Raw genomic sequence first — 11,738 nt, 5'->3', positions numbered from 1 at the left:
CCTAAGTTTTAAAGTTTGTTACCTACCTGCTTCTATAATATACCGAATCCGCGTGTTATTTAAGATCTAACCCTATGTACTTACAAGGAAATTCAAGTAGAACTTAGCAAACTTCTGTTGCCATATAGGTATTCAAACTATTTTAATGCAGGCCGGTAACTAAACCCTGCATCGAAACTTCATGAACGCGAGTGCATTAATTGCATGAAGTGGACGGGGTTTAATATTTCAGAGATCAAAAAGGAAAAGTCGTAACTAAGCATAATCCAATTATTATCACATGAACTACTTGTCCTTGTCGTCAACTTTTCAACCTAAGGGAGTTTAACCTGAAATTCGAATGATCATGGAAATTTGAGCCGATAAATCGACATAATCATCACTCTTGTAGTTTTCACAATAATATGGCATGTTGTTCACATTTGAAACGCACCATAATGTATAATCGGAGTCCATATAGCACGAATTGTCCGCTGTACGTACATTATTGGTCAATTTTAGAAATATATACGTCTGATGTACACACAGTTGTGTACGATCAGAAATTGTAACTCTATAACGCACATAGTACCCACTTAGCATTAGATATCTTATGTATACCTATACCTTTTAAATCCATAATGTACAGGGAATATCCTGTCCATCTTATGTATATTCACTATAGATACATATATATTTATATCCAGTATGGATATTCTATAAATATACATTTTGGATGTGATATGGATATTTAGGCACACACATTGTATATATCTTTTATGTATAACTCTTATACCTCCTCACGAGGATCTTCTATGTACATACATGGGATTATATGGTATCTATATACGTTTTGAATTTGATACATGCGTTTTCTGTATTACCGACGTTACAAACGTTAGCGTCTCATTTTCTGTGAATTACGGCGATGAAGATAGTAAGGTGCTATTGCAAATACAGTTCATTTTTCTAAAATCAGGAGTGTTATTCCGCAAGCTATTAATGAGTTTGTTTGTCTAATTTGAACAGTGAACGTAATGATTTTTATTTCGTGTGTGAATGACCTAACGTTGCAAATATGTGGTAGTGAGATGTGAGACTGGATGGGAATTAATATAAGGATAAGAATGGCAGGTATGTTAGCAACCTATTTGTTATGAACTCGCGCTTTTATAGTGCCGAATAAGAACACGATCAAGATGACTCAAGACTACAGTGTTAAATAAAACAATCATTTCTTAAGCACATTTTCCATTGTATACTGGGAGACTTAATAAACACAAAGCTTCACTCAGTGAATAGAATTTATTTATGTAGGTATCATCCATCCATTCTGAATGTATACAACATACATAGAATATCCTATTGAACATCTTTGCATATTACAGGAATATTCATGGAATATCCACTTGTCAGTATACCAATATACGCAGCATGTCTGATGCATATACATAAGACATCCAAAACGTATATACTATGTATTATGTGAAGTCTGCCAAACTTATATCCCATGCACATACATCGGACATTTGCGACATACTTTTCCACATTCTATGGAGATACAAAATCCCACGTGGAATGTGCATGTTATATATACAAAGTATATAGGTCTGCTATGTGGGTACGTAAGTACATGGCACGTCGGCAATTTAGGTCAACTGATCATTTTGCACGTGATCATTACATGCGCACCGGCTTTCTTTACTTTAGGTTTCTAATTTCTGTAGCTGGACGGTACGCGTGACTCACTACTCATTAGTTGAAGGTAGTGGTAGTATAACATTTTGTGCTCTACTCCATTTATTGTCAAATAAATCATCAATTTGAAGGCAAATAGAATAGATCACTTTGTATTTTGTCTTTTATTTATGAATTGGGTGAATGTGATATTGTTGAAGTTCATTATTTTGGGGATATATTGCGCTCTGTAGCGGCCAGTAACCATTTCACCGCAATCGTTAGAATTTGAAACTATTAGTTTTACAATGTAATGGAGACATCCATAACCGTCATAAAACGTCTCGCTACGATCGCATTTTAAATGGCAATCTATATTTTTTTCGGTTCTGTTAGATATAGTATTTTGTTTTCCCTTATATCACATTCTGAAATCGTTACTGCAGACAGAAATTGAAATCCGTCCGTCTGTCAAACTGTGGCAAATATTTAATAATTGACTAAACCACGCGGCTACTTTCTAAATAACACAAGTACGTAAATTGCAAATACATACAAAGTCCGTAGAGCATGATACGTTATATTAGCACTACTCTGCACGTACTATATACAGGGTGGTGACTTGCGTAACGCATCATAGGGATTTCAATGTAAAATTCATAACATGCGATTATTGGCTCCCCAAATTATTTTAGAGCAAAAAGGTAGATATTAAGGATTTTTGTAGAAACACAATTTTTACGTCAATCAACCGTATTAGTTTTCAATGTTTTTCATAATAAAGACGGAAAATTGGAAAAATAAACCCCCGTCTTTTTCAATAATCTGTGATGCCATGGAATTTTATAATACAAAAACTATGCCAATATCAGTCATGCCATGGAATGTCTACTATAAAACAAATCAAATTCTGTCAAAAAGTATTATATTTAGAACAGCGAAGTCAACATAAAGAAAGACCAACGGTTTCCTAATATAACACTTTACAATAAACGTTGGAATAAGTCGCCATTAACTGCAAGACAGTAACCAAGTCGATCATAAAATCCATTTCGAACTGTTGCTAATTGATAACTGGATATCTTTTTGTTTTACAAAATTCCATGGCATCGCAGATTAGCTATTGAAAAAGATGCGGGTTTTATTTTTTCAATTTTCCATCTTTATATGAAAAAAATAGAAAACTAATACCGTTGATTGGCGTAAAAAATTTGTTTCTACAAAAAGCTAATACATTTTTGCTCTAAAATAATTTGGGGAGCCAATAATCGCACGTTATGAATTTTACATTGAAATCCCTATGATGCGTTACGCAAGTCACCACCCTGTATGTACGGTACTATGCACGAGAGCAAGAGTAAGTACATTATACATACATAACAGTACGTCTAATGTATGTACGATAGAGTACGTACCTAGCATGTACAAAGTAGTGCAAAAATAACGTACCATCTACGTGAAATGTACGTACATGAACCGTAAGTGTACATGAAATGTACGTCCGTAAATCCAGCGTTGTACGTACTGTGTATTTGTAATGTACGTACTCGTGTTATTTGGCGTAGATGGTAGCGGTCAAACTTGAAAGTCAAATCCCTGCTTAGAAAAAATGGTACTAAATTTAAATCCGGTGCTTTAATTGAGACTTGGAAATGGTGCCTACCCACAAAATCAATATCGTGGGTCTTGTCAACACGCATCCAATGGTACTTCTCCCGTTTCAATTGGACCATCTATTACTGAGATCTATTAAAACTCGAGAACGGAGCGTCGGAGGTGACATTCAAAAATGGACAATAATACATATCGACGAGACGTTTCCATCGCAACGATCAAAACTTTAAATGCGAACGCAGTTTCATTTACAGGCTTTGCAAATGTAGTGTCACCAGTGATTCCCATATCGATCATTTATAATTATTTGTATTTCATTTTTATGCACTCTTATTTTTTAACGTCGAAATAAACCTTGTTCATTACATAATTATGTAATATTGTGTTTGTTTCCAAGCCCTTCCGATAATTGAAAGAGGTGCGAGGTCTGTGAATTTGTTATTATATTCAAATGTTGTCAAGTTTCTCGAGAAAAGTAGACATTAGCCTAAATATTTAAAGAAATTTACAATAAACTGAGTTTGTCTTCTAACATTTAGGGTGTCCACTTGCCTCGGACCTGAGGAGGCCTATAAAAACACCCCTTTGTCATCAGGCGACACATAGGAAGAGGAGTATCTCGACTTCATAGAATAAAGCAGACTTCCCTTTGTGGTTTATCATTTGTCATTGACTACGAGTGCATTTGTTTAATTTTTAGATTCCAAAGGCCAAGTAGACGTAAATTAAAAGCAGTGTGTTTAATTGTTCAGTTTGCTAGTAATTAAGAGACTACGCGTGAGCATTTTCCACTTGTTTATGCATTTGTTCACTGATGCATGCCTCAGAATTTAAAATTTAGTCATTATCTCATTTTTCTGAATTATCTGAATCATGTTTATTGTTTGTTATACTACTGTACAGGTGATTATTCCATTATTTTGTTTTATTAAGTATTTATTTCTGTATTCACGAGGAGTTGATTATTATCTGTGCGATGTTGCTCTTTTCGATTGAATCGTAACTATTCGGTGAGGGAAGTGCCTAATATAGTTCTTCTCTTCTAATATAGATCTTTCGCTGTATCTGTGTCGTCTCGTGCGGATTCCAGTTCTTAGCATCTTAGCAATGCGAGTAGGGGCCCTTTCATTAACTTTTCCACTATTTCAAATTTGTTCTGCTTGAGCAATAATCGATTTTCACATGAATACTTGCTATTGGCATTCCCAAATGTACTTTTCGTGTTAAATAAAATTATGTTAATGAAGGCTGGAATAGAGCCACACCATTTTGATGTTTCCTATGTACATGCAATTTATTATTTTACGAGTTGTGTTATCTCAATTGATTGTACATCGATTTTGATGTGTTTTTGTACTACATTGACTTATCATGTTTTCCACTGCATTGAAGACGTGTCGTGTGTTTCGTTTTTATGAATTTGTTTAATTGCATTGGATTCGATTATCTGAGGTTTATCATACAATTTGACAGGTTTTATTTATGTGTACTTTCTCTTGCATTTGGTTGCTGCAGGTATTTTTATTTGATGTATTGTGTGGCCTATGCCGGGGTTTTTGTCCCGTAGAAGGTTTCCCTGGTATGGTCTTTTTTGTGCGTAATATATTTATTTGTTCTTGTCATTTCTTACGCACAAAAGTTCTGTCTTTTATTTAATTCCTTTCCCGATTATGTCTCATGTCTCAACACGTAGGGACAAGAACCGATTACACAACGTAGGAGGTCATTCGTGCCACCCATATCGAGCCGACTAGAATCCAAATTCAAAAGTGCCGCTAAACGTTCATCGTTTCGACTTGAAAGGTAGGTGGCTCTGCTCTGAGTTTTTTCCCACACAGACGGATGTTCATGTTTTAGAACTGCGACTCAACTGCACTCATATTAGGCTCAATCCTAGGCTCAATCCTTGGCGTACTTGGTACTACAATGCTATTAGTACCTAAACGTTTGTATAGTATGGTGGAAGAGAAGGAAATGGTAACTAAATAACGCTACACAAGACAAGTATATTCAAAATTACATTTAGAGCTATGGAAAAAGAATCGGTGAAGTCATAGGTGTAATGGCACAAAACAAAAAGAGAAATCAATACGCGAAAGTGACGAACGTTATGGCCTGTAAGGCTCTTCCTCTTCCTTATGTAAGTAAATGTAAAGAAACCCGCTGTTTATATATTTATACACACACAATAAATTTTGTATTGAAGGGTAACGTTGAGTACATTGCCACACAAGGGCCATTGGTGAATACGACAGGTTTCTGTTTTCTGGAAGAGGAGAGTGGGTAGCTAAGTGGGGGCTAGGATGAATTTGATTGTTTAACTAGCCCCAATTCGAAATGTTTGCCAACATGCATGCGAAGCATAGAGTCCTTGTGACAGTTCCTTATGGAACCTTCCTCGTACTTTGTTGGACAAAACAAAAAATTAATGTCCCCGCAGGTATACCTTACCCTTTACCGCCGTATGTAATAAATAAGGTCAATTTGCTCATTCATATTTAATTAGAGTAGGTGGCCAATTAACGCGCACAACGAACATTCAATTAGTAGCAAGTGCAATATGTTAATAGTCACGTTACAACCACAAACTAACCGTTTAAGTATTTACGGTGAACAAATTCGAGGATGAACACGTGGCGTAAGAAAACTTTCGGGTTCTCGTACGTGAGACGTGACCCATTGGGAGCCGTTTCGGTAACGATGATCAATGCCCGCAAGAATCAACAATTCCACAATAAAAATGGTCAACCGCCAGTAATAAATTGTACTTCCGTTAAAGTTTGACGGCGAAGCTTGAGGGTTTCAAAGTTTACAAGAACCGCCGGAATGGCAACTCTATTAATCAAAATATGAACTCGTTCCCATTTCACAACTTATTTATTAATTAACGCATCGGGATCAAGTGCCTGAAAAGAAATTAGATTGGGTCTTGTTGTAGTGCGGGGCCACTATCAGTTTTACAACTGAGAGATTCAAAAGCACTTCAGAATCCCTAACCAAAGTTCCGAAATAGCTTAAAACCCAGTCAACATTGTAACGTAACCGATTCATAAATATAATAGTTAACTAGGTGGTTCGTTATGTATCTAGTAACTTAAATGTTACATGCAAGTAACACAAAACGCCTAGCACTGTTATGTAACGGTGTAACCTAACGAATACGTCACGCTATGTAACATACATGTATATATATGTTACATGAACGTAATAAGTAACACAACGGAATGTTACAACAAATAACCCAGTTATGTATCGTATATACAAACATACATTACATTAGGGTAATATGTAATGCAACTGAAGGTTTAAGCAAATATGTAACATATATGTAACATTACGTTGCATGGGGGTTGTATGTAACGCAACTGAAGGTTACAGTAAATATGGTAGTTACATAACAAATATGTATATCTTAGTATACATGAGAGCCTTATGTAACGCAAACGAAGGCTACAGTAATGTAAAAATAACTAAATGCAGCAGTGAAAAAATAAAGATATATTCTTATAAAATAAAACAAAATAACAATTCCTAAAAATGTAGAATATTATCACAATAGATACATTTCAAATATTCATTAATAATATATAATAAAATTATTGATTTTGGAGAGGTTTTTCTCTTGACTGTCTCAGCGTGCTTAAGTGTAACCACTCACCCACCGTCAATTCAATGGCACTTTCGCTAGTGTCGGGGAAAGTTTGCCGAACGGCATCTGGATAAAAGAAAGTTCTATAAGACAAACTGCGTTTCCACCAAAACAGCTTTCATTATGTAAAAATAGTGTTGCTTACTTAAAATATTATTCATCAATTCCAAATGCTTGAACGGAAAATGATTCCTTTTCCCAAGAAGGGAACAGCTAATCCCCAAATAAAAAAAGGTAGAATATAAATTTATACTTACACAAACACTGAACCAAAACAACACCGACTTATTTCAATATAGCGTCAAAAAGAACTTTATCTTTCGCTTGAGGTTGACTGTTGAGGTTATGTGTCCCGCAGCCGTTAACCTTTACTTTTCACTAGAGGTATATGCGTACTTCTTTTCAGATATACTTCACCTAACGAAATAGGTAATATGAATTAATTGTATTAGAAAATAACGGTTTAACATCAAAAAGAAACAAGTTTTTACCTCTTCTCACAAAAAACCGTAGATAAACACCACAAAAATTCCGTTCATCAACAGCGTGTCACATAGGAGATAGAAATGGCGTCTCACGACTCTCACGACAGTACGAGACTGCGCAAAAGATGGTGTACCTATTTTATGGATAAGAAAAAAAATTTTGTATTAACAACCTTGATGTACCTTCATATGCCATTATAGCTCATCATTAGAATGGCCACTTTGAGACTTTGACTTCCCTAAGACCCTAACAGTGCTTCAAGCGGTTTGGGCCAATTTCAACCACTATGTTACATATCATTTCGGTTACAATTGTAACATAACTTTGATACCTTCTAGAACCCTGTCAGTTATATAAGTGATTATTACGTGTTTGGTATAGAACATTCCAACTTCTATGTTACATCTCATTTCGGTTACAATTGTAACATAACTTTGTTACCTTCTAGAGCCCTTTCAGTTATGTAAGTGATTATATTACGTGTTTGGTATAGAACATTCCAACTTCTATGTTACATATCATTTCGATTACAATTGTAACATAACTTTGTTACCTTCTAGAGCCCTTTCAGTTATGTGTAAGTGATTTTTACGTGTTTGGTATAGAACATTCCAACTTCTATGTTACATATCATTTCGATTACAATTGTAACATAACTTTGTTACCTTCTAGAGCCCTTTTAGTTATGTAAGTGATTATTACGTGCGTGCAGGTTTTGTGGCGAGGTAGAGGAAACTACCGAGCATGTAGTCTGTTACTGTGACGCTCTGATCAGGGACAGACATAAACTCCTCGGTGACAGTTACTTGGAACCGAGGGAGGTGAGGAAACTAAGGCTAAACAGGGTCTTATCCTTCATTGAAGGGAACGGACTCTAAGCTTTGGTTGTTTAGAGAGGGGGTTAGCACAATGGGCCTTTGATGAGCCTAAGTGCTGCCTGTAAAGGCTCCCCTGATAGAATAGAATAGAATTACGTGTTTGGTATAGAACATTCCAACTTCTATGTTACATATCATTTCGATTACAATTGTAACATAACTTTGTTACCTTCTAGAGCCCTTTCAGTTATGTAAGTGATTATTACGTGTTTGGTATAGAACATTCCAACCTCTATGTTACATATCATTTCAGTTACAATTGTTACATAGCTTTGTTACCTTTTAGAGCCCTTTCAGTTACATATCATTTCAGTTACAACTGTAACATATCAATGTTACTTAGTAGAGCTCTTTCAGTTATGTAACTGAGAGTTACGTGTTGACTGGGTAGCAGAATAGTATATTGAAATTGAAAGACAACTGTTACAATGCGACATATTGTAATACGACTATATTGTGGCACGAGTGGTGACGCGAAGCATTGTAATAAAGCATTGTAACACGCGTTTTTCATACTATTTTTTCTATTTCGGTACTTTAATTTAATAAAAAAAATCATTATCAGAAACTATAGGGAACATTAGAACTAACATGTTTTATGTTGGGAACACTTTTTATGCCGTTAAGTTTTAGGTTCGCAGCGTAGTAAGACTGACATTTTGAAGTTCAAACATGGAAGTACCCAACGAAGTACCTACTTGTACTAACTAGTAACTGCCAACTTAAGAGATGAGTTACCAAAAAAAAACGACTATAATCACTGTCTTTGTACAACTGTTTTCGGCCGAAAACAGTTGTACAAAATCATCATTGTGACACCGAAATAGAACAAAATCTTAGACCATTTATACATAGTACATGGACTGCTATTACTTATTATCTCTATGCTTTCAATACAAAATGTATGTTCAGTGGTCACGGATAGAGGGCACCTTAGTCGTGGATATGTGAAAGTGAATCTCAGGGTAAACTAAAGTCGTGTAAACAGTAAACACCACTATAGGATCGCGTAAAGGATAGCTTTTATAGTAACCGCGTAGTACGGGAAGCTTTCAATACTCTTGATTATCTTCTATCTACATGTCTACAAATAAGAATAGGTTTGCTTTTTTGGCATATCTAGTAGGCGATTAATTCATTGATGTTTGTTAATTTATAGGTTGACAGTCTCAAATCGTGTATAATCGGACAACGGTATCTACGTTTAAAACAGGTGCAAAATATAAGCCAGATTTTCGCACTCCTGACTGTTTGACAAAGTCACACATTCAAGTTAGCGCGCAATTATTGCATGAACCGCAACAGCAAAAAAGTACGAAATATTCAAATTCAGGGAATTGCGAATGTATGGTAAATGGGAAAGTCATAAGTGTTGAGTTTGTGACAATAATATATGTTCTTTTCCAATATATTAAATTTTTTCGCAATATATTCAATTTTTTCCCAATACATTAAATTTTTTTCCAATATATTGAATTGTTTCCCCAATACTCACAATTTTTTTCCAATATATTGGAAAAAATAATTTGATTATAATTTTGTGACCCTTAGGCGCTTTCGTACAATTCAGTAGAGTTGAACATTAGGTTCTTACATTTTTTTGAAACACAAAGTGACAGAAAAATGCTTCAGACATGCGCAGTGCATGAAACGAACAGGACCATTTAGATCAGTCTCTCGATTTTTTAAAATTAACTCATAACCAGACTTTCCAAATTTAATTTTGTAGGTATTTTTGTAAAATGAATTTTATGGCCTCTATAATGATGGTGGCGCCATATTGCTTTAAAAGTTTAAAGTGTGGGTAAATGGAAATGAAGGGGTTAATGCTAAAACTAAGGAACGGGTACCTTCTTTCCCAATACCTATCTAAGTACAGCTGGCACTGAGAAAGATCGAATGCGCACTCGCCCTTTATCAAATAATTCGGAAATTTCAGTGGCGTAGTAGGTACATAACAATTATAATACATTTAGGAAGGAGGAAGGAATTTAGTGATTATTTATTTATATCTTAGAAATGTGTATTATACATATTACATTAACAAAAAAATGACATAAGTACAAATACCTTCGTTTTTTCTATCACTTATGCCGCTGGATCATTGCCGACCGCGACCGCGTGACGTCATCTTCATCTGCGCGACCCGAAATGGCCTTTTTTCGTGGCAGCTGTATTATGTATAGGCGTGTTTTGGTAATTTTTGTTTTTTTTTTAAATCAAAATTGGAAATGAAATGGGTAGTTCGTTTTGAATATTTGAAATGAAACCTGTATAAAGAATCAAAAAGCAAGAATTCGAAGAGACAAAATAATGGAAAGAATCTGATGGATGTAAATTAATAATTGAGATCCCTACCTATGGGAAGAATTCGAAAAAAACGATGAAATCCGAAGAATCTAACATTTTATTGGATCTGAAGAATCAAAGCATTGAAGGCCCAATAGAAACGAATTATAAATGTTCAAAAAATAGAACACCGATTTTGAAGTGGAATGAGTTGAGTGCGCACGGCTCCACTATTTATTTTTTTTACTCCAGATCCGTTTAACATAGAGCCACGAAATTTTAATGAAAGCTGGTCAATGCTACAGGCAATTAAATTATGGTGTTTGTTAATTTTTAGTAACACTGGAGATAATTACTTTTAAGGTTTAAAGTCTTTGAAGATAAAACGACGATTGTAAATACGTGTTTTTCTATATTTCCACAATCATATTTCTGTTTCTAGGAAGGATATCATTATAATTGTTTCGCTGTCTTAAACTAGAATGATATGCACTTCCAATTATGGGTATATATTGCCTTACCCGGTATCAGTGTAGATTTAACAGGGCCTACAAAATCGCGCATTAATTATCCGCACAGAGCAGCAACTCGTCATACGAGAAACTTTTTTGTTGTTGGTACAATTGTATCACATAACGAATGAATTGTGACCCAAGGACACAAAAATGTGGGCATATCACAAATTAAGTGTTACAAAAACAAATATTAATTAATGAATTGTTCAATCACAGCTGAAAAGTCACTCATATACCTACTTATTATGATCGATCATCAATTGAATGTGTAGGCAAAACCGCAATGAATAAAGATACAATTATATGCTTTCAATTTTATTTAAATCAACAAACTTATAGGTATAGACGACATTAACTTTGTATTTATTGCTATTATTCATCGTCAATAAACAAAATTTTTGTTTGAAAAAATTACATTGAACAAAATGAAGCAAAAATTGTATAAAATGGAAGACAGATGCCAATTAAAAAATAATGAAATATGCACCAACAAGTTACATAAATAATTTGGCACATTTAAATTTCAACTTACAATATAATAAATACAAGATTTTGGCAAAGCAGAGTATTATTACAAGATCAGGCAAAACTGGTATTGCTATAGATTAAGATATTTAGAATCGTCACACTCTAAACGCTAACTGCTAGAAG

At 34.7% G+C, this 11,738-nt stretch overlaps 1 long non-coding RNA gene across 1 annotated transcript; it reads right to left on the bottom strand.

Annotated features, from left to right (window-relative positions):
- Positions 1 to 6,753: 6,753 nt before the first annotated feature.
- LOC116168975 lies at positions 6,754 to 7,872 on the bottom strand. Its single transcript, XR_004144892.1, has 2 exons — positions 7,177 to 7,872; positions 6,754 to 6,985 (listed from the first exon to the last, which is right to left on the bottom strand). It is a non-coding gene; the product is annotated as an uncharacterized LOC116168975 (long non-coding RNA).
- Positions 7,873 to 11,738: the final 3,866 nt, after the last annotated feature.

The sequence above is a fragment of the Photinus pyralis genome, unplaced genomic scaffold (genome assembly GCF_008802855.1).
Source record: "Photinus pyralis isolate 1611_PpyrPB1 unplaced genomic scaffold, Ppyr1.3 Ppyr1.4_LG4, whole genome shotgun sequence".
NCBI lineage: Eukaryota > Metazoa > Arthropoda > Insecta > Coleoptera > Lampyridae > Photinus > Photinus pyralis.
This window is presented reverse-complemented; position numbering and strand designations above follow the sequence as displayed.